The 21356-nt window shown below is 35.3% G+C and overlaps 1 protein-coding gene across 2 annotated transcripts in view; it reads right to left on the bottom strand.

The window, feature by feature from the left end:
* Positions 1 to 21356, bottom strand: part of LOC132845556 (RNA-binding Raly-like protein) — a 189497-nt gene that overhangs the window by 154125 nt on the left and 14016 nt on the right. The window lies entirely within an intron of this gene.

Below are 21356 nucleotides of genomic sequence, written 5' to 3'. Positions count from 1 at the left end.
ACATGGCGCGGCTGGAAAAGGATTTCTCTCATCTCCTAGGGAACGCGGATCTGCAGCCCTTCCTCCACCTTCTGCTTGCTCCGGCCTTTCATCTACTCTCCACTGGTCTTCATCTGCCTTCAAATCTGCAGCAAGGTCACATTCTCATTAGGATCATGTCTACTGTCTAAACGGAGCAGATTGTTTGTAGCGTTATAGCAACGCAGAGCCTGATTGTGTGGTTACAAATGAGCTTGACAATTCCCCAAGACCTTTAATACACAGTGAAAGGCTAAACTGCAGTCAGACTGATGTTTTGCATGTGCTGTGGCATATGGTGTGGATCTAATTATGTATAATGTATCTATCCAGCAAAGACAGCGTTTTGTTTTAGTGTCTTATGTAGCAGGATTTTGTGCATGTCAACAGAAAAGAAACCATCATAAGCAAACACTTCATTTGAGAATAAAAAAATGATTTAGCCTGTACTCATATGTGTAATAAACAATATATGCTGTATATATTACTTTGTATGAAGCTTATATGCTTATATGCACGATCTATAAACATGTTTTTAACCAAACATCAAACATAACAAACATAACCAAACATCCATCCATCCATCCATTCATCCATAATCTTCTACCGCTTATCCGAACTACCTCGGGTCACGGGGAGCCTGTGCCTATCTCAGGCGTCATCGGATATCAAGGCAGGATACACCCTGGACGGAGTGCCAACCCATCGCAGGGCACACACACACACACCTAGGAAGCAAATAATGCTTCCTAAACAAATTCACTCACGCAATCACACACTACGGACAATTTTTCAGAGATGCCAATCAACCTACCATGCATGTCTTTGGACCGGGGAGGAAACCGGAGTAACCGGAGAAAACCCCCGAGGCACAGGGAGAACATGCAAACTCCACACACACAAGGTGGAGGCGGGAATTGAACCCCGACCCTGGAGGTGTGAGGCGAACGTGCTAACCACTAAGTCACCGTGCCCCCCTATAACCAAACAGATATACATTATATAGGTTAAAAAAATAATGCGTCCTAAACAAATATCAATAGAAAACTAAATAACAAAGTGTTTGGGTGCAGGGGAACAAAGTATTATTTAACTCATTACAATAATAGTATTTAGCACTGATACCTGAAGTAATACTTACTTTCCAATAAGAACTAATGAAGAGTTTTTAGTTATGAGTTATTTAGTTAGTTATGAGTTTTTATTTGGACTACTGATCTGAAGGTCATGAGTTTGAATCCCAGGGCCATCAAGCCACAACTGCTGGCCCTCTGAGCAATGCCTCTAACCATATATATATATATATATATATATATATATATATATATATATATATATATATATATATATATATATATAAAACCTTATATAAAAATCTGTATATATATATATATATATATATATATATATATAGCTCAGTGGCCCAGCAGTTGTAGCTTGGTGGCCCTGGGATTCAAACTCATGACCTTCAGATCAGTAGTCCAACTACAACTGCTGGCGCTCTGAGCAATGCCACTAACCCTGTGTAAAATTAGATAAATATAAGTTGCTCTGGACAAGAGGCGTCTACCAAATGCCATATACAGTATAATCCTTAACTATAAGTCTTGTGAATTCATGTGTAAATAACTGCCACCTTAAGCAGGTGTTAGTATATGCTGGCTAGTTAACCTATGTAGGGCTAAACTTAAACATATGCTATGATTTGTGAATGTGCATTATTTCAGGTTGTTTAATCTTGTAGATCTTCTACTAGAGTGTGATTTAAAGAGAAATGGCTCGAGACTGACACAGAGCAGTTTGAGATGTAATGATTCATGTTTATTATTAGTGTGGCTTTCTACATTCGATAAGGAGGATCGTTGATCAGTGTAACTTAGGAAAGACATCCAGCGCCAAACAATGATGTTTGTGTACAACGCTGCATATGGCAAATTATATCAACTATTTAAAATGATGCGCTTTTAATTCCTATTAATTCTTATAAAGCACATTTGTTTTTAGTTTAATTAACAAACGCATTAACCTACTTTAACCTATTCACACATGAATTCATAAGACTCATTTCCTAGTTAAGGTTGGGTCTTCATTAGTTTGTGATGACATCGTTTGTGGCGTACATTATCTCATCATTCATTCGTATATAAGTAGGTATTAATTCAGGAATTAGTGCATGCTTATTCATGTACTTTTTTATTTTATGTATAGCTCAGAGAGCAACTAATAACTAAGGGAATCTGCTTAGTTCACTGTATTTAATTACAAACACACTGACTTGTGTAGAGAAATGGAATTGAATTCTGAAGTTATTTCAGAAGTTTTCAAGCTTTGTAGTAGGATTTCTAAACAGTCACCGTGGTATCATGAATTTCTTAAAGAACAAATCAGTCAAAACAGGTCTCATTATGTACTATGCAAAGGTGAGGTGTTTGGTATATATTTGGTTATATGACGCAGTGCATTAATACATAATGCACTGTGTGTTAACCATGCTTCTACCACGGCACAGTTAAACTCTCAAATCTTATTAATCAGAAGGTGTGCATTGTTTTTGTATAACACACGGCTCATGCAGTAGTTCCAGCTGTAACATGAGTCATGGGTGATGCACTTTATTAATAGTTTATTGATTTTTTTAATCAAATTAATTAGGATTTATTTATAATCTCCATGTACTAAGACTGTTTATATACAGTAGTAACCAATCATACACATGAGGGGCAACATGTTGTTTTATAAAAGGAGACTTTATAAAAGTTTCCCAGCTTGGAAAGTACCACTTACAGTACATAATGGATAATAAAGATACCTACTAAAGTCTCATGCATTTCCATAAATAATTCAAACTATATATTGATTTTCTGTTGTGAAAGTTTAATGATATGATATGAATTTTTTAAGTTTATCATGAGCATAACCATCATAGAAGTTCTTAAGGAATAACACATGCAATATACAATAGTGTAACTGACGCCACAAGTTAATGAGTCAGCTTGCTTTTGGTATATTTCATCAATCACACTATGGCCTCTGTCACGATATGAATTGGTCATGATATCAGCGTAAGTGAAGTGTTTAGAGAAACCTAAGCATCCGGAGGTGTACAGATGCGTGTTACGCACAATTCCCAAAGGATTCCTAATCACTCTGATACATAGGAGCAATGTTTTCTGTCGATACTAATTCTTTCAACGTCTGCTGACTTACCAATTAGTATCCTGACTTAATGTAATAGCTTTTACAGCTCATTGCATAAAAGATGTAAAATACTTTTGGGATCCTGGAATTCTTGCGGTCTCTGGGAATTATTGCATTTAACGCTCACGCAGTCACACAGATGCCGACTGTTCGAATCATTTCTAGCATGCGTTGCTATTCAATCTTGCTAAACAGACAATGCAATCAATTACAAGGAAATAATGACCTTACGTCTACCTTTTCGTTCAGAGTGTGAATTAAATTGGATCTAGACTGCGAGAGGAGTAAGAAAAACAAGAGAATAGCAGCAAGGGGAAATGAAGAGAAGAGGATGCTATAGTAAATTTAATATGATTGATCAGCCTCAAATGTAATAACTTGGATGTAGCTTTTGATATCCAAATAATAAATATGCTAGTGAATGTGTGTAGCTGGGCATGTTTTTCTATCATAGAATGAACGAAATGCCTCACAATGAAAGGAATATCTGACAGCATTGATCTTGCTGGGATATTTGGCTTTTATTTATTTATTTATTTATTTTGATTACAGAGTTTCAAGTTAGGATTAGATTTAGGTTCAATGTGATGCATTATTTACTTCTCAATATGTCTGTGTAGATATTAATAAATATTACTCTTTCTGACATTTTAGTCCCCTGCTGTATAGGTTATATTTGCTGTATGAGAATCATATACATCCAATTTCTGTTCGGCTTATACTACACAGGGTCACAGGGGCACAAGGCAGGGGCTACTCTGTGTGGGGTACCAACGGATTCACGCACTACAATCAATTTATAGATGTCAATCAGCCCACAACACGTGTCTTCAGACTAGGGGAGGGATTCAGAGTACCTGGAGAAGACCCCCAGTAAATGAATGAATGAATGAATTAATTAATGAATGAATGATTTTCATATACAGTATGCATCTGTAGTTTAAGACTGCATTAAAAGAAAGTTTAAAAAAAAAAAAGAAAAATGAAAAAAAAAACTTTAATAATGTTAAACAACAGTGCTTTTATTAATAAATGTACTTTATTAAGCTAATTAGCTCATTTTCTCGCTTTAATCGGTTTACTTCTGAGCTCTAAATTTACAGGCTGGAATTAGCAGAAGCACCAAAAAAGTGTTGAATATACAGAACATTGTGATCATTGTCAAAATGATTTTTAGAGACCTAATGTAAAAGCAAGCAAACAAACGACTAGAGAAACCGCACACTGAGATAATTATGCCTGATTGTCATAAAGGCCACAATAAAACTGTGACAGTCTTCCAGTTTAATGATTTGTTTTTCCTGTAAAGCGATGAGTTCTCATATTCCTCTCTGTAATGGACTATCTAATGGACTATCTTTAATATGTCCACATTTTATCACGTATACACAGATCAATTTAGCCTCAAGGCAGCAACGCTTTACGACTCAAAATATGCTTCAGAAAAAAGAGAAAAGCAAATGGTAAAACATTACAGCGTATGAAGATAATGCAAACCTAAGCACCTAGATTTCCCCTTCCAAACATCAGCACGGCATGAGAAAAATCAATAAATGCTTGGGAGCCTTTGAGTGACCTGCCCGTGACATGGTTCTTCACTGGTGTGTGTGTGTTTGTGTGTGTGTGAGTTATACAGAACAAAACTCCCTGTCTGTACTCATGAGCAGGATTGTCAGGACATTTAAACTGTAGTCGCTGTAGTAGAGAATCCATGCTTTGTTAGCTTTAAATAAATATGATTATTCAGAGAAGCTACAGTAGTAAAAGATTTGCAGATACCCAGAGAAGCTGGTAGCTGTAACCAAAATTGGTGTCATAAACCCAAACATTCCACCAGTATTGATAGAGGGAAAGTTAGGCATATTAAATGTTAAGATAAGTCAATTTCCTGAGCTCCACATTCAGATCCACGTTCACATCTCTGTTTTCGTCAGATTTAAAGAACTACGTACGTCTGTTTTTTTCAGTACCGTCTTCACTAGTACCTTTAAACACCAGTACTTTCAGTTTAGAAGAATAATCATACATACAATATAGTGATCTTAATTTAAGTACCAAACAATTACATTTATTTTACATTATTTATTGTCCAGTGTCACCCAAATGAGGATGAGGTTCTCTTCTGAGTCTGGTTCCTGGTTCCTCTCAAGGTTTCTTCCTCGTATCATCTCAGGGAGTTTTTCCTCACCACTCATTATGGAAAATTGTTAGAAATAAATAGTACCTTAATTTTAAACTTTCAACTTTTAAACTATTTTGCTTCTATACATCTGTAAAGCTGCTTTCAGACAGTGTGAATTGTTAAAAGTGCTAGACAAATAAACTGAATTGAATTGGAAAGTAACATAAACGCAATTAAAAATACAAACACATTAAATATGCATGAACATGAGCATTATATACAAGAAGATGGAAAGCTAATCGAATAGGAGTCTATTTTATTATCTATAGACCTAGATCTAAATAATAATTATATATTATAATCATTATAACAGTCACCGCAGCTTTTTTTTTTTTTTTTTTTACAATATTGCTTCCGCTCTCATTATTCAGCAGCTTATGTAATAGCACTTGATCTAGCACACCTTATTGCTTGCATTTTATTTATTTATTTATTAAATGGCTAGATTTAATTGTGAGCACAAAATAATGTAGTGACAAGATAATAAATCAAGGTTATGGAAACATAGTGCATGCATGGGGTGTAGAATATTCTAGTATAATTATAGTGTTCATAATTTTATTCATAGAGAATATGATTTAAAAGAGATAATCAGAGTCTTCAAATAAGATGCTGTCTAATCCAATGTCCTTGAGTTGTAGATTTTAAAGGAAAGTTATAAGTAATTAATTAAATGTCATATTTATCAGCATGATATATTGAGATTACAGGATTTACATTACATTACCATTTATATCGTTTAGTAGACGCTCTTATCCAGAGTGAATTACTTTTTTTATATCTAATTTTTGAAAAAAAAAAACGAAAAAAACTGAGCAATTAAGGGTTAAGGGCCTTGCACAGGGGCCCAGAAGTGGCAGCTTGGTGGACCTGGGATTTGAACTCAAGACCTTCTGATTCACATCCCACCACATTAATACTGCTACTCTAGATCTAAGACTGTTCTTGAGACAATAATATACATGATAAAGATATAGTTTTAAGTCTAAGGTCTGTAATAACACTGTAATTGATTCATAGATTTTGGATTATTAATCTGAAGAGAGAGAAATAATGAGAGGTTGGTTATAAATGACGGCATTAACTAACTGATCAGATCCTTCTGATTGTTTAGCAAAATATGATCCAACTAATAGTTTGAGGTCTTCCATTGTTAAGTTTCTTGTCATTTAAACCTTAAGAGATTAGATGAAGCAGCGATTATGCGATTATTCCCCAAAAACTGTGAACTACCAAGTGCCAAATATTCAAATAAAACACATCTGAAGTCACATCATTTTAAATGGGTCTTTCATTCATTCGTTCATCTTCTACCGCTTATCCGAACTACCTCGGGTCACGGGGAGCCTGTGCCTATCTCAGGCGTCATCGGGCATCAAGGCAGGATACACCCTGGACGGAGTGCCAACCCATCGCAGGGCACACACACACACATACTCATTCACTCACGCAATTACACACTACGGACAATTTTCCAGAGATGCCAATCAACCTACCATGCATGTCTTTGGACCAGGGGAGGAAACCGGAGTACCCGGAGGAAACCCCTGAGGCACGGGGAGAACATGCAAACTCCACACACAAGGTGGAGGCCGGAATCGAACCCCGACCCTGGAGGTGTGAGGCGAACGTGCTAACCACTAAGCCACCGTGCCCCCCTTAAATGGGTCTTTGACTAATATATTTTGTCTTTTCTCCTTCTTCTTCTTCTTCCTCTTATTATTATGATTATGATTATTATCATTATTATTAGTAGTATATCCCAATGTGATACTTTTAATGTTAATTTCTTTTTATTTCTCCAACTCCACTCTGAAGACACCAATACCATCTAACAGACTTGCATATGTCCCAGAAACACACACACACACACACACACACACACACACACACACACAAGAACACATGCTCATTAAACTGTATGTTTTACAGATTTTATTTTAACAGATGCTGATTTTTATACATCCATCAGTCAGATTTGACAGTCTGATGATTTTATCTTACAAAAGCTTGAAAGACTAACACTTGATAAAGGACAAAACTGGTGTATTAATATGTTCTTCTTTGACATAATGATATGAGCAAATTCGCTTTTACATGAACTATTGACATTTAGCTGTACAGGAATTCCTTCCTGTGCTTCAAATAGCAGAAATAATAACAGAATTCGATCTTACTCGTGCACCTGACACTCAGAGGTTATGTTACTTTAGTCCTGTGTTAAAAAGAAGCAAAAGACCTCATTAGCTTGCATTCATACTAAATCTATCTGTATATTTGATGATGCTGGAATCAACCTTCAATTCAGGCAATGTTTTCTATCCACATTTATCAAGCCTGCATGTTACGATTCAACCATTCAGAAGACGGCACCCGAAGGGGTCGTGCAGGAACGCAGCTCTCGCTCCTTGAGCGTTTCAACACGTACAGATGCAGATCAATTTTTACCCCTCTGTGTTTTCTCTCAAGGAGTCGAAGGAGGAAATAGAGGTCACGCTCAATCAAAGGCCAATAAGGCAGAGATGACAACTGTATGAGGGCTGGGATTTACAGAGCACATTGTTGAGACTGAAAAGCAGGATTTCTCTCTGACATACTGTTCGTTTTAAATCAGACCACAAGGCATGTTGTGTATGAAAGGTGAGAACGATATCTGATATACTGTAAGATTGGAGCAGAGTGCATATCTGTCAACTGCAGTTCTGCTTAAAATTACAAGGAAATAAAAGGATTTATTAAGAAATTAATTAATGAAATAAAAGTGGACAAAAGTTATGAAGTATTTTTGGCACTTCCGTCAAATCTCTAAGGCAACTAATTCAAACACACACACACACACACACACACACACACACACACACACACACACACACACACTCACACACTCACACACACACACAAATACACCCAAATAATATCTCTCAGTTGTACTCCTCTGGTGGTTCCTTTCCAGCAATGGGCAAGAGTAAGAGAACCAAAACATTGTGCAGAACGGATCAGTAATACGAAAAAAAAAACCTTCCAAATTACCTCTAAGGGATTCACAGCATTATGGCTTATTTTCCTTTAAACACAGAGATTGATTTGGTTATTTATCAATCAATAGTTATTCATTAATGTACTATTCTATTACTATTCTAGAGAGTCTGACTCCTAACCCTAAGGTTGTGGGTTCGAGTCTCGGGCCGGAGACGACTGAGGTGCCCTTGAGCAAGGCACCGAACCCCCCCAAATGCTCACCGGGTGCCGCAGCATAAATGGCTGCCCACTGCTCCGGGTGTGTGTTCACTGCTGTGTGTGTGTGTGTTCACTGCTGTGTGTGTGCACTTTGGACGGGTTAAACGCAGAGAACAAATTCTGAGTATGGGTCACAGTACTTAGCCGTATGTCACATCACATAAACAGATTTTAGAAATGTGCATAACAATAATATAAAAGGGAAACATTTATGCTTGGAAGGATTCTCCATTGTGTGGTAAAGCCTTGTTTTACACTCTACAGGTGCTGCTAACATGACAAGATGCAATGTTTTGGGTTATTAGCTTGAAGAAAGAGAAAAGGATATAGAGGTTGGATATAAATGATAAATTTATAATAACATTAAATAGGTGACAAACAGGTAAGTTACTTGTGTCCTTTTTATGAAAATATGATAGCTTTACAATTCATAGTTTGAGGTCTTCCATTGTTAATTTTCTGAGATACAGTAATTTAAGCCTTAAGCAATAAGGTGAAGCAGCTTTTAGACATTATGTCCCTAAAATCTGCAACCTTTCACTTATTGAAATGAGACAATTGCCTTTTTTTTCTACCAAGGAAAACAAGGTATTTGATATCTTTTTAAGTTAGATTTTGATTATTATTATTATTATTATTATTATTATTATTATTATTATTATTATTATTATTGTAGTTTATTTTAGTTACAATGTGTATTTATTATTAGAATAATAACAATAATTATAATAATTATTATTATATCCAAATTTCTTTGTTGACTCATTGTTTGTTTTTATTTGTTACTAATTATTATTATTAGTTATTATTACCAATTTTCCATGTAACTACAAATGGATAAAACATATGACAAAAAATGGCAAACTTTAAGGGGAATAAAACACATCAGGACATGTTCTTATTGGAAAAGGATCAACTTTAAGGTGGTTAGAATTAACTCATACGACCCTGCTGTTGATTACCTTCCAATAGATGCTGTATATTCTGTACACACATATTGCTATAATAAATGGCATGGCGCTAAGTTATACTCTGTATTTACTTTTCTATGTTTCTTTTTTTATTCTTAAATGTAAAATGGATAAATACTGTATACATCCTCACTGACCACTAAACCGGTGTATCTAAGATGAAGTCTAAAGTGAAAGCCTGGGTCAACATGACATCCAACAGTGAGTAGCGAACAAAACCGAGCATGATGAGTGAGACTGTGTAACAAACTGACATGACACAGAGTGACAAACAGCATGGCTGCTCGCGACAATACACTAACACCATCAGACTGACAGGCAGAAATAATATAATACAATAATATGATACATGCCATGACTCCACTGGTCCCATTTCAGATTATCATAGCACTTATGCATGTATATTGCTGTTACTTTCTCCCCTTGAACCCCGCCCCCGTCCCCACCCCCCGTTGCTGCCAAAAAATAAATAAATGGACAAATAAATAAATAAATAAAATTAAAAATTAAATTAAATTAATAAATAAATAGATACATAAATATATAAATACATACTATAAATAATATAAAATAATATAAAATAAAATTAAATAAATCTCATTGTCAGTTTTATAATAAATGAAAAAACAAAAAAGGAAGGTGTAGGCTTGATAAATGGGAAGAAGAACTAAATAGATTGCTTAGCTGTAAAAGGCTTAAAAATCTCTGGATGCTTTTGAAGAACAACTTACATAAATTGCAAAAACTTTGCTAAAAGCCTGCGATAAAAAAAAATTATGAATTTGAGTAAGGACATAAAAGTCCAGAGCTCAAGGGTGAATATGAAGGAAATAAAATCCTGATAATGACATTCTTAGCTTGAAGAGCATTACTTCAAGTTGCTCTAATGTAACGTCTTGTTATCGCTAAATAACAGAAGAATTTAAACATTACACGGCGTGCTGTTTTGGGAAAATAGTCAACACAATAGTCAATAGTCTTAACTATATGTCATACTTATACTATATGTCAGTTTTTAGTTAGCCTTAATGATGTGCTTCTTTGCTTGTGTTGTGCAGTCTGTATCTGTATTCAATAAATAAGTAAAAACATTTTCTTTGTCATTTTACAGAGAAACTGGAAAACTCTCCATAAAAAGTTCTTGTGGTGGAAAACTTACTGTTACAAAGCACTGATACTGGAGACTCCTTACATAATGCTAAATAAACATTGCTTTGCAAAGAAAATACAACACATACTGCCCATAACAATGATTTACGTGTGATTATTTTTTCATTTGTTAATAACATCATTAAGAATCATATTACATAAAGCATCTGCCTTAAAAATAATTCCTATAAAAATGTGAAAAAAAAATCAGTATGAAATCATGGTTAGAATTACAGCTGGAACTTCTGGTAGAACTGTGATAGAAAATTAATTAATCAAGAATCAAGAGTTCAGTGGTATTGTGGTATCATAGAATTTCCCAAGAGGTAATAAATTGGCATAAACGTTATTCATGGATTCAATGCAGAGTGACAGGATAACTGCTGAGATTTTGTGTGACTGTGCTCAGAAATATGCTTCAAGCCTCATCTTTGCTGTCCCTCGGTGCCTTTATGAGGAGATGTTTGTTTGCGCAGTACGACTGCAGTAAGTCCAGGTGAAAGCCAGCTGATCCCAGCCAGGTTGGTGATTCGCCTACTGCTGCTAATGCGGCCCATCTGGGCTGCTCCTATGTAATCTACTCCCTGAGGTAATTTGGATACAGCACTTTGTGCTTCAGCTGCTCTTTGAGGCCACCTGCTCAGACCCAGACACCATTATTGTTTATCTGTTTCTGTTCAGTTATCTCAGTGACAAGAGCGACGTGGGGAGCAGGACTCGTGTGTCACATACGTCATGTGCCTGCTGCGGTGGTTGTGTGAGCAATCACCGCTTCAGCAATCCCACCTGATACTCTTTTCACCTAATCAGAGTGCGTACAGTGTCTCGTGGGTGGAATGAAATGCAATTGAACTCCTTCTACCTCTGTATCAGTGTTTGCTTTAAACACACAGCGTGTAACGTGGGCAAAAGATGCTGAAATATGCTCTCGGAAGCAGCTTCCATTCATCATATAGAAAAATATAGTGGAGAAACAGGTATCAAAGCTTTTTCCCCCTTGTCACGGCCTATAAACTACACACAAAGGCTACATAAGGATAAAGAAATTCGCACGCTCATTCATAGCAAACGCAGCAGAAGGGAATATGTGAGTGTAGCATGATGAACACTAAATTAATGCAGCCACCTTCACAGCTCCACAATCAGAAGGAAAATAATGAGCGAGGAAGTGCTGATCACGTCCCTTACAGTGCCAGGTAGTTACACTGGCTGCTACCTGAGGCATTAAGGTAAAATCAAACAATGCAGAGGAGAGGAGAGTGTGAGGGAGAAAGCAAATTAAGAGAGGTACAGAGGGAATAGGAGGTCAAAGACAAAGCTGGAAGAACTGAAAAGCTAAGATTGTTAACATAGTTACATGGTACATGCAGTACTGAATACTAACTTGAATAAGGTTTGCTAGCAGATTTATGCACAGAAGCACGTGTTGAACGTTCTAATGAGTTTTTATATTTTTACATGTTACATTTTAAAGGTCATCTTGTGTAAGAGCAAGTTTAGGTTTAAAAAAAGTGACATGAGAAATATGATATAAAAAACTCTTATGATGTTAATGCGGTCTTAAGAGGCTCAGAATATCTTCCTCTTTATGTGAATTAATTTATTACCCTTAATTAATTATTTAAAAAAATAATAAAATGATCACAGACCAAATAGATAGAACTAAAAAAAAACAACCAAGTTTTGACAATGTTCAAAAAAATTGCTTTCAAGTTGTCTTTCCAAACTGTATTATTCTGTTATTCTTCACTGTATATGGACCATGTGGTAACTAAGTGGTTAAGGTGTCAGACTACTGATCGGAAGCTGCCACTGCTGGGCCCCTGAGAAAGGCCCTTAACCCTTAATTGCTCAGTTGTATAAAAAAAGTAAGTTGGTCTGGATAAGGACATCTGCCAAATGTTATAAATGTAAATACTGAATACAAAGCACCACCGTAAACAAAGTCATTTGTAATAAAACCAACACAACCATCTCACAAAAGCACAACTATCAGCTGAACCACTGATGGAATTGTGACAGAGAAAAATGACAAAAGAACATTTTCTTCACTCTACATAAGCAGAATATACATTTCCTTAATTCTTTAGCTACTGTAAATGATGAAAAGTGGTCTGGAAAAAAAAAAACATTGTTGTTCAATTAATAAAAGAAAGAAAATAAATTCTACAAGTGAGTAGTTTATGTACAACATTTATTATAATAGCTTTTTAATTGAATCTTTTTTTTTTCTGGCCTGAATCTCTAAGGCTGTGCCATTTATATATATATATATATATATATATATATATATATATATATATATATATATATAGAGAGAGAGAGAGAGAGAGAGAGAGAGAGAGAGATATTTTAATTAATATTTTTAAATTACATTTAAACTTTAATTGTATGTATTCATTCATTTATTTTTCTTCCTATTTTTTCTTCTTATTATAATTATATAAATGTATTTATTTTTCTCTCTGTTCTGTTTCTACACTTCTCTAAAGCTGCTTTGAGACAATGGGAACTGTTAAAAGCGCTATACAAATACATTCTATTTAAATCTAATATACATACGGTGAGTATACTGTATAGTGAGCTGAAAGACTATCAGCACTTTTCTAGGTCTGAGGGTGCCTAAACATTAGCTAACCTAAACATCATTAGCTAAACATTCGCTAAACTAAACATTAGCTAGACTCAACTAAACATTAGCTAAAGTAAACATCAGCTACAAGCAAACACTCATGTGAGTAAAATAAATACAAACCATTTACATTTTGAAATTGTGAATGCTTATTTCTTGCTTACAGGCTTGTTCCTGTTTCAATACATATGAATAAGCAATGGATCCAATCTGATACCCAGTAGTCCTATGGACACTGGCATAAAAATGGAAATTGATTTTTTGGAACTGGAAATGTTTACATAAAGGTAAAGTTAATAATGATAAAATAAAGCCTTTTTTCTTTTCTTTAGGATTAATTTTATGGTATTTATATTATTTTAAATAAGCAATATTAAATGGATATCACTACAAACTACAAAAGATTACTGAAGTTTTGGTAACAGTGTCAAAAAAAGAAGGTTTTATTGATCATCATATCATTATATTGATTTTGTACCTAAACACTGGCAACTTTCTGTAATTCTAAATAATCCCAAACATGCTGAGGTATCATATATCTATAAGAAATGATATCTATTATCTCTACCAGATGCATAAAATCTTAGCTGACCCTACTGGAAAATCACTCTCATAGCTTCAGAAACACTATATTTATTGTATGACGTGCTGTATTTTGAATTAAAATGCTATAGGTTTTTATATTTGCTATTTTTATATAGCAAAAATATATTTTTATATTTGCTATTTGCTAATGCTATAGGTTATCATATTTGTCTTTAGGAATAATGACAAGCAGCTGTATTAAGAGTTGAGCTAAACTTCCATCATCTCACAGTCACTAAACATACAGTGTCATGGTCAAAGTTGTCTATATTATGTATATAATATACTATGTACAATATATCCTATTTCATGGATCAGCATTTTGTCTCTTTTGTGCATGTGTGAAAGCTACATTAGGTTTCTAAAAATTTAGGTATCTTGTCATATGTGAACATTTTAGCTATGGTTACACAGATTCATTGGTAATGGTAATGTAAAAAATAGCCAAAGTTACTGCTCACAGCCAAAAGGCCATGAAATAAGATGCTGTCGAGCAGCACTAGGTGCCAGTATCTAAATCATTGACATTAATGAAGATTTTCTACAGGCTGATGCGACAAAACAGAGAGAGGTAAATACATTGGAAAAGCTTGTGCATCCCAAGCGAGACAAATCGTAGTGCAAAATGACATTCGGCTTGATCTTGGGGAGAGGATGCTGATGAAATAGACTGTGAAATTGATTCCATGAAGTGAATCAAGATTTAATCTGGCCTGCCATAGACAACGAGGTAGAAATATATTCTGCTTAGAAATAAATAAACTTTCAAGAGGTACATGGCTTGAGGCGCTCACACACACTCCCACATTCCAACAGCCAGTCACCCTCCACACACACACACACACACACACAAACACATACACCCACTCCCACTCCTGCAACCCAACAGCCAACCACCCTCCAAACACAGAGACACACATGTTTGATTATTAACACTTGCAAACTTTTTCTGGATGAGTTTATACATACTGTATATATATATATATATATATATATATATATATATATATATATATATTTTGTACCTAAAGACTGTCAACTTTCTGTAATTCTAAATAATCCCAAACATGCTGAGGTATCATATATCTATAAGAAATGATATCTATTATCTCTACCAGATGCACACACAAACACACACTCCCACAACCCAACAGCCAACCACCCTACTCATACACACTCACACACACTCACACAACCCACCCATCCAACCACACACACCCTTAAACCAACAAAAATACCCACCCATCCAATCACACTCACATATACACATCAATCAACCAACAAACAAATACACACACGTACACTCCCATAACCCAACAGCCAACCACCCTCCATACACACTAACACTCTCACACACACTCCCTCAACCCAACATCCAACCACCCTCCACACATACTCACACACACACACACAACCAGGTACACCAAAAACACACACAAATCAACCAACAAAAACACTCACTCAACTACACACACCCTTAAACCAAAAAAATGCTTATCTGTAGAGACACACATATCCTAGTGACCTGACACTAACTATTACAACATTATAATCTGATTACAGCCAGACTTAAAGTAAACATCTAATCAAAATTAGAATTTTATTCAGTCTAAATTTAAGTCTGATTATTTATACTAAAGAAAAACTGACTGGATATATATCTCAACACAAATTTGTTGTCTTTGGAGTGTTTAAATTACAAAGGTTTACAATCGAAACATACAATTGAAGAAGGCCATTGCGATCAAAGCTGAGGTGCCACCAAATGATCTAGCTAGTTAGCTAGATTAAACAGTTATATCTGATATGTTCTGTGTAGGGGGGCATGGTGGCTTAGTGGTTAGCACGTTTGCCTCACACCTCTAGGGTTGGGGGTTCGATACCCGCCTCCGCCTTGTGTCCTTGTGTGTGTGGAGTTTGCATGTTCTCCCCGTGCCTCGGGGGTTTCCTCCGGGTACTCCGTTTTCCTCCCCTGGTCCAAAGACATGCATGGTAGGTTGATTGGCATCTCTGGAAAATTGTCCGTAGCGTGTGATTGCGTGAGTGAATGAGAGTGTGTGTGCCCTGCAATGGGTTGGCACTCCGTCCAGGGTGTATCCTGCCTTGATGCCCGATGACGCCTGAGATAGGCACAGGCTCCCCGTGACCCGAGGTAGTTCGGATAAGCGGTAGAAAATGAATGAATGAATGAATGAATGAATGAATGTTCTGTGTATGTATGATTTTAATTCTGCCCTCAACATGCTTCCCGCTTAACCCCACCCCTTTACTTCCTTATGAGAAAAGGATTTATTTTATATTTGCTTTTTTTATGTTCATTCAAGTTCATATCGTTAATGTTCCCATATATTTGATTTATTACTTAATGCCCTGATTTAAGTTATATTTAGTTTCTATCTGTTGGATAAACTTGAATCGTGTGTTCATTTCATTTCACCAGTTTTATTTTTACAGACATCACAAATGCAAACCCTTCCCTTTTAAAGTCGAATGTCTTGGTTTATCAGATGATAGGTTTGTGATTTTGATGTTCAAAGCCTCACTATTTAACTTCATTTAAAACACAACGAATAAAAGAAATCAGAATGATAACGTATTAGAAGAGGAGTAAAAATAAACCTGTGACCAATCAGAATTAAGCAACACTGTGTATAAATAATAAATAGTGTTCAGAATTGTATATTATTTGATTACAAGCTATTTGTACACTGGATTTTAAGGAAGTTTAAATATTAAGTATTAATACTAGGCCTCATATTATACAGTACCGTGGAGTCATTCATGCACTTTTATGTCTCTTTACTTACGATTTTCTTTAATTAGAATTAATGAATAATTATATAGAGATGATATATAGATAAACACTGTTTGTTTGAATAATTTCAAATAACTCAATTGTAAAAGGTTATGGTTGTATATGACTTTCTTCAGCAATGAGCTGTACAAATGTTTTGCACACAGGTTTTTAATATATCCTTTATTAATGGCTTCTGAATATGTTATGTGTTGTAATTCTAGCATTTCCAGCATAAATAATATTGTATATCCGGATGTTAAATAAAAAGAAAAATTCTTTCCAGTATTGATGAAATTGTTTACATTGTTTATACATATTTAGTATCATTTGTTATTTAGTCCCTTTGTGTAAATCTGCATTTCCTTTTTTTTTTTTTTTTGTGTGTGTGTATGTGTGTGTGAGAGAGAGAGAGAGAGAGAGAGAGAGAGAGAGAGAGAGAGAGAGAGAGAGAGAGAAAGAGAGAGAGAGAAAGAGAGAGAGAGAAATGGAGAGCGAGAGAGAGAAAGAGAGAGAAAGAGAGAGAGAGCGAGAGAGAGAGAGAGAGAGAGAGAGAGAGAGAGAGAGAGAGAGAGAGAGAGAGAGAGAGAGAAGAAGGGTTATTCCTGCCCAAGAAAAAAAAAGAAACGACTCATGCATCAAATTGCATCTGCAGCTTCCTGGGGAAAATGACTGAAAAATGACCCCCAGTCATAACTAAAGAGACAACAGCAAATGAAGTCTGAAGAAAGAAAAGGACTAAATATGGCCACAAATGGGATTCTCTCGCTCTTCACACCAGTCCTAGAATAATCCCATGAATGAATTTGCTAACACAATGGGGAAAAGAAAGCAGGCGATTAGAATGTTGCCCAATTTGCAAGCCCCAAATCGAATGGAACGTAGTATAATGTTTCAGTAAAGCTATTCTCTCACCTTCTTTTCACACGTGCATATAAAAAGGTTTGTTTTTTTTCCCACCAAACACACACACACACACACACACAGACATAAAGCCACAGAACAAGAAAAATGGTATATGGTCAAATACAGCGCCTGAAGAAAATTCAGCCTTTGACACATACTGTACAGTCCCAATGAGAGATATCACATAAAGGAAATGTACTATACACATCTTATAATTTTTTTTTCCTTCAGCTCCATGGCCTACATGAACAGGCAGCAAGATCAGAAAACATTCACAGTAATATCTCTAAACTGCGCTGTCCTGCTGCATTGTGAGGAAGGAAACATGGGCTTCATAGGGTTTTACCTGAAAGTAGAATTTTATATTGAGTGTTTGTGAACAAAGCTTGTTAAAAGAACTTCAGAACGGTCTACCTGAGCAATGATAGCTGCTAGTGATATCAGATTTTACAACATCTCAAATCATCATGTTATGTTTTCTGCTCAATTCCGAACATTGTTAATGGATATGTTTCTTTATTATGTTTATTATTTTTTTTCAGCAATTTGTACTTTTGGTACAAACTTTTAGTTCCTTCTCTTAAAGCATTTTGTTGGGAAACATAAAAAAAGAATGATAAAGCCAATAATCCGCCTTCTTCATGTTAACTGCCATAATTTTCAATGACAGAATTTACAACATTTCAAAGACACTTATCCAGAGTGACTTACATTTTTTAGCTCTTTTTTAAAACAGTTGAGTAACTGAGGGTTGGGCCCTTGCTCAGGGGCCCAATGTCTCCAAGCTTGGTTGATGATCCTAGATTTTGAACTCACAACCTTCTGATCAGCAGTTTAATATCATAATTACTGAGCTACCAGTTCCCCATGTACAGTACACACCTTCTCAAACACTGGGAATGATGTGTTACTTATAAAAGAAATAAATAAATAAAAATCACAGCACGAATCTACAGTCTGGGTCGGAATGAACTCGTCCTTGCTTCATTATACCATTCTGTACATTTTTTTTCTGACCCTCTGTAGTGCTTTATCAAATGAGATGTTATCATTGAAAAACTGGTGCAATAAGCCTTGCTAGAACATTTCTATCAATCTAACATAACTATCAGGTACCGTAGATTCACCTAATTTATGCTAAAAGAGGATAAACTCCAGCACTACACGGATGTAGTAGTAGTAGAACCAGATGTTCTGGTTAACAGAGATTATTCATGAAGAAGCAGATTCATATTCAGTCACAAAAAGGAAGGAATGAAAACGGAAACACTGTTAGATGTTTAGTTGTAGCTAGAAAATTAAGTGAACAGGATCTCTAAGGAATATTCTGGGATGATATTCTGAAATGTGATTGACCATAAATGTGCCTTATTAGGTCATATTATTTCTTTATATGAAAAGCTTTATATAAAAACTTTATATTCAAAGCTCTAGATTTGAAATTTCCAGGAACAACTTTTGGTTTGAGGATTATAAACCAAACTAGGAATTAATCATCAGCACAGGGTTAGAGTTAGGTAGCATGTTACTGTAGTGCTTATACTGTATGAGAACAGATAAAAAGATATTGAGTGTAGTTTCTAGGAGCAAGAAGACATTAACAGATTCAAAAATATAGATAATTAAATGATAAATAAGAAAAGAAAAGCTGGAATAAGGTTAGAGAGGATATAAGCAATCTAGTAAAAATGCATTTCTTTATATTTTAGGTTACAGCAAAAAGGGAAAAAAGGCTTGATTGGAGGTAAAAGCTTTTTTGTGCCTACTTGACTGAGCAGCGCCAAATTTCACACATGCAAATGACTCAATTTCAGAACCCAAATAAGAAGCTGCCCATGAGGGGTTTTGTATAAGTCTAAATTCAGCCATGCCGCCTGTCATTCAAAGGCAAAAGGAAGTGATATTTAACCTCTTCAGCACCGAGCACTCGTTACTGGATCAACAAGCCTTACATTCTCACTCTTTTAATGTTCACGTGGTTAAGGTTCTGGGTTGTTCATTGGAGGATCCGAGTTCAAGCCCCAGTACTCTAAAGTTGCCACTGTTGGGCCATTGAGCAAGGCCCTTAACCCTCTCTGCTCTAGGGGCTCTGTATCATGGTTGACGCTGTGCTCTGACCCCAACCTGTGTTGTGTTCACTATGCCGTAATGTAGATGTGTCAAAAATAAAGGCTTCTTTTTTATGTTAGAAGTTATAAAACTAATGATAATTATACATTAGTTTAATAACTGTAGGCGCTGAATAATTCATAGCCGTTACTGAATAATAAGCTTTAATATGAAAAACTGAATAATAAGTTGAGATTTTAAGGAGTTATGACCTATGTCTGAATTCATGACCCATTTCATTGTCTATCTGAATCGCCTCCAAGTGATGAACCTATAAACTAAAAAACATTTTTCTTGTGAAAAAAAATGTACAGACGACTGAATATGTTCCACTGAGTGGGTCATCTTTAAATAATGCATTATACCTCAAATGGTTTGACATAATTGCCACTTAAAAGTCTTTTCACACTGTCCTTCTTCAGATGGGAGTTTAATTGTTCAGATTGTGATTATTAAAGAATTAGAGTTCTGTCATTTATTAAATTAACAGCTCAGTGAAGGGAACCGAGTACTCAGTGCTTATTAAGGCCCTATGTGTCGTGATGAAGGTAGCTGTTTATCTCTTTAAATGGAGAGAGACAAGTGCCTCATTGAGTGTGAGAGAAGGCAGAGGGTCACGCTTTCATCTAATCCTACTTTCCTTTCTCATGAGCACAGGCTTATATTAAATATAATGTTAGGAATAGAAACTGATTTAGACAAAAGAATATAAACTGCATTTTAGACAGTTGTGGAGCTATGCAGCACTTGAATTGCTTCCGTAAAGCCATACGCACGTTTTTGACAAGTGTTCTGTACTGCTAAGACATAAGACCTTAGATGACACAATTACATGAAACAAAGTACAACTTCACTGAAGAATCAACTAAAACTATAACAAACAGGATACTAGGTCATTTTAATCTCATGTTTAGGATCTTCTCGGTTTAGCGGCTACAAAAAAAATGAATTGTATTGATATAGTTCATTTTTGGGTTCTGTTTGTATATTCATTTAGTCATCTTCAGTAAGCGCTTTATCATGTCGCTAGCTGTGATGTGAGGATCTCCAGAGTACTATGCACATGCACAGACTGACAGCATGGTTTCCAGAGGTGGAAAGAAACTCGAGAAACCAAATTAAACCCACACAGACACAGAGAGAATATGCAAAACTCTACACAGATAGTAACCCAAGCTTTGAATGGAATCAGGCAACCTGGAGATGGGAGGCGGCGGCGCTAGCCGCTACACCACTGTGCAATTCATAAATACAATAGAAATATTTAGCAAAGAACAATTTTTAGCATAGAACAATGCTTTTATTAGCTTTTTGAAGTGAACACCTACTGTATTTGATTTAAAATTTTTCTGTGTTTATATAAAAAAGTAAGAAAATAAAAAAGAAAATAATATATTAAAAAGCTAAAATAGTAGTTACTAAATTAGTTACTAAAATATTAAAAATAAAAATATATTTGTTTGAAATTATTAAATGATTGAATAATAATTGTATTATTATTATTATTATTATTATTATTATTATTATTATTATTATTATTATTATTATTATTATTATTATTATCATCTAATTTCT

Source organism: Tachysurus vachellii, chromosome 5, assembly GCF_030014155.1.
Source record: "Tachysurus vachellii isolate PV-2020 chromosome 5, HZAU_Pvac_v1, whole genome shotgun sequence".
In the NCBI taxonomy this organism is placed as follows: Eukaryota; Metazoa; Chordata; class Actinopteri; order Siluriformes; family Bagridae; genus Tachysurus; species Tachysurus vachellii.
Note: the sequence above shows the minus strand (reverse complement) of the source record. Positions and strands in the feature narration are given on the sequence as shown.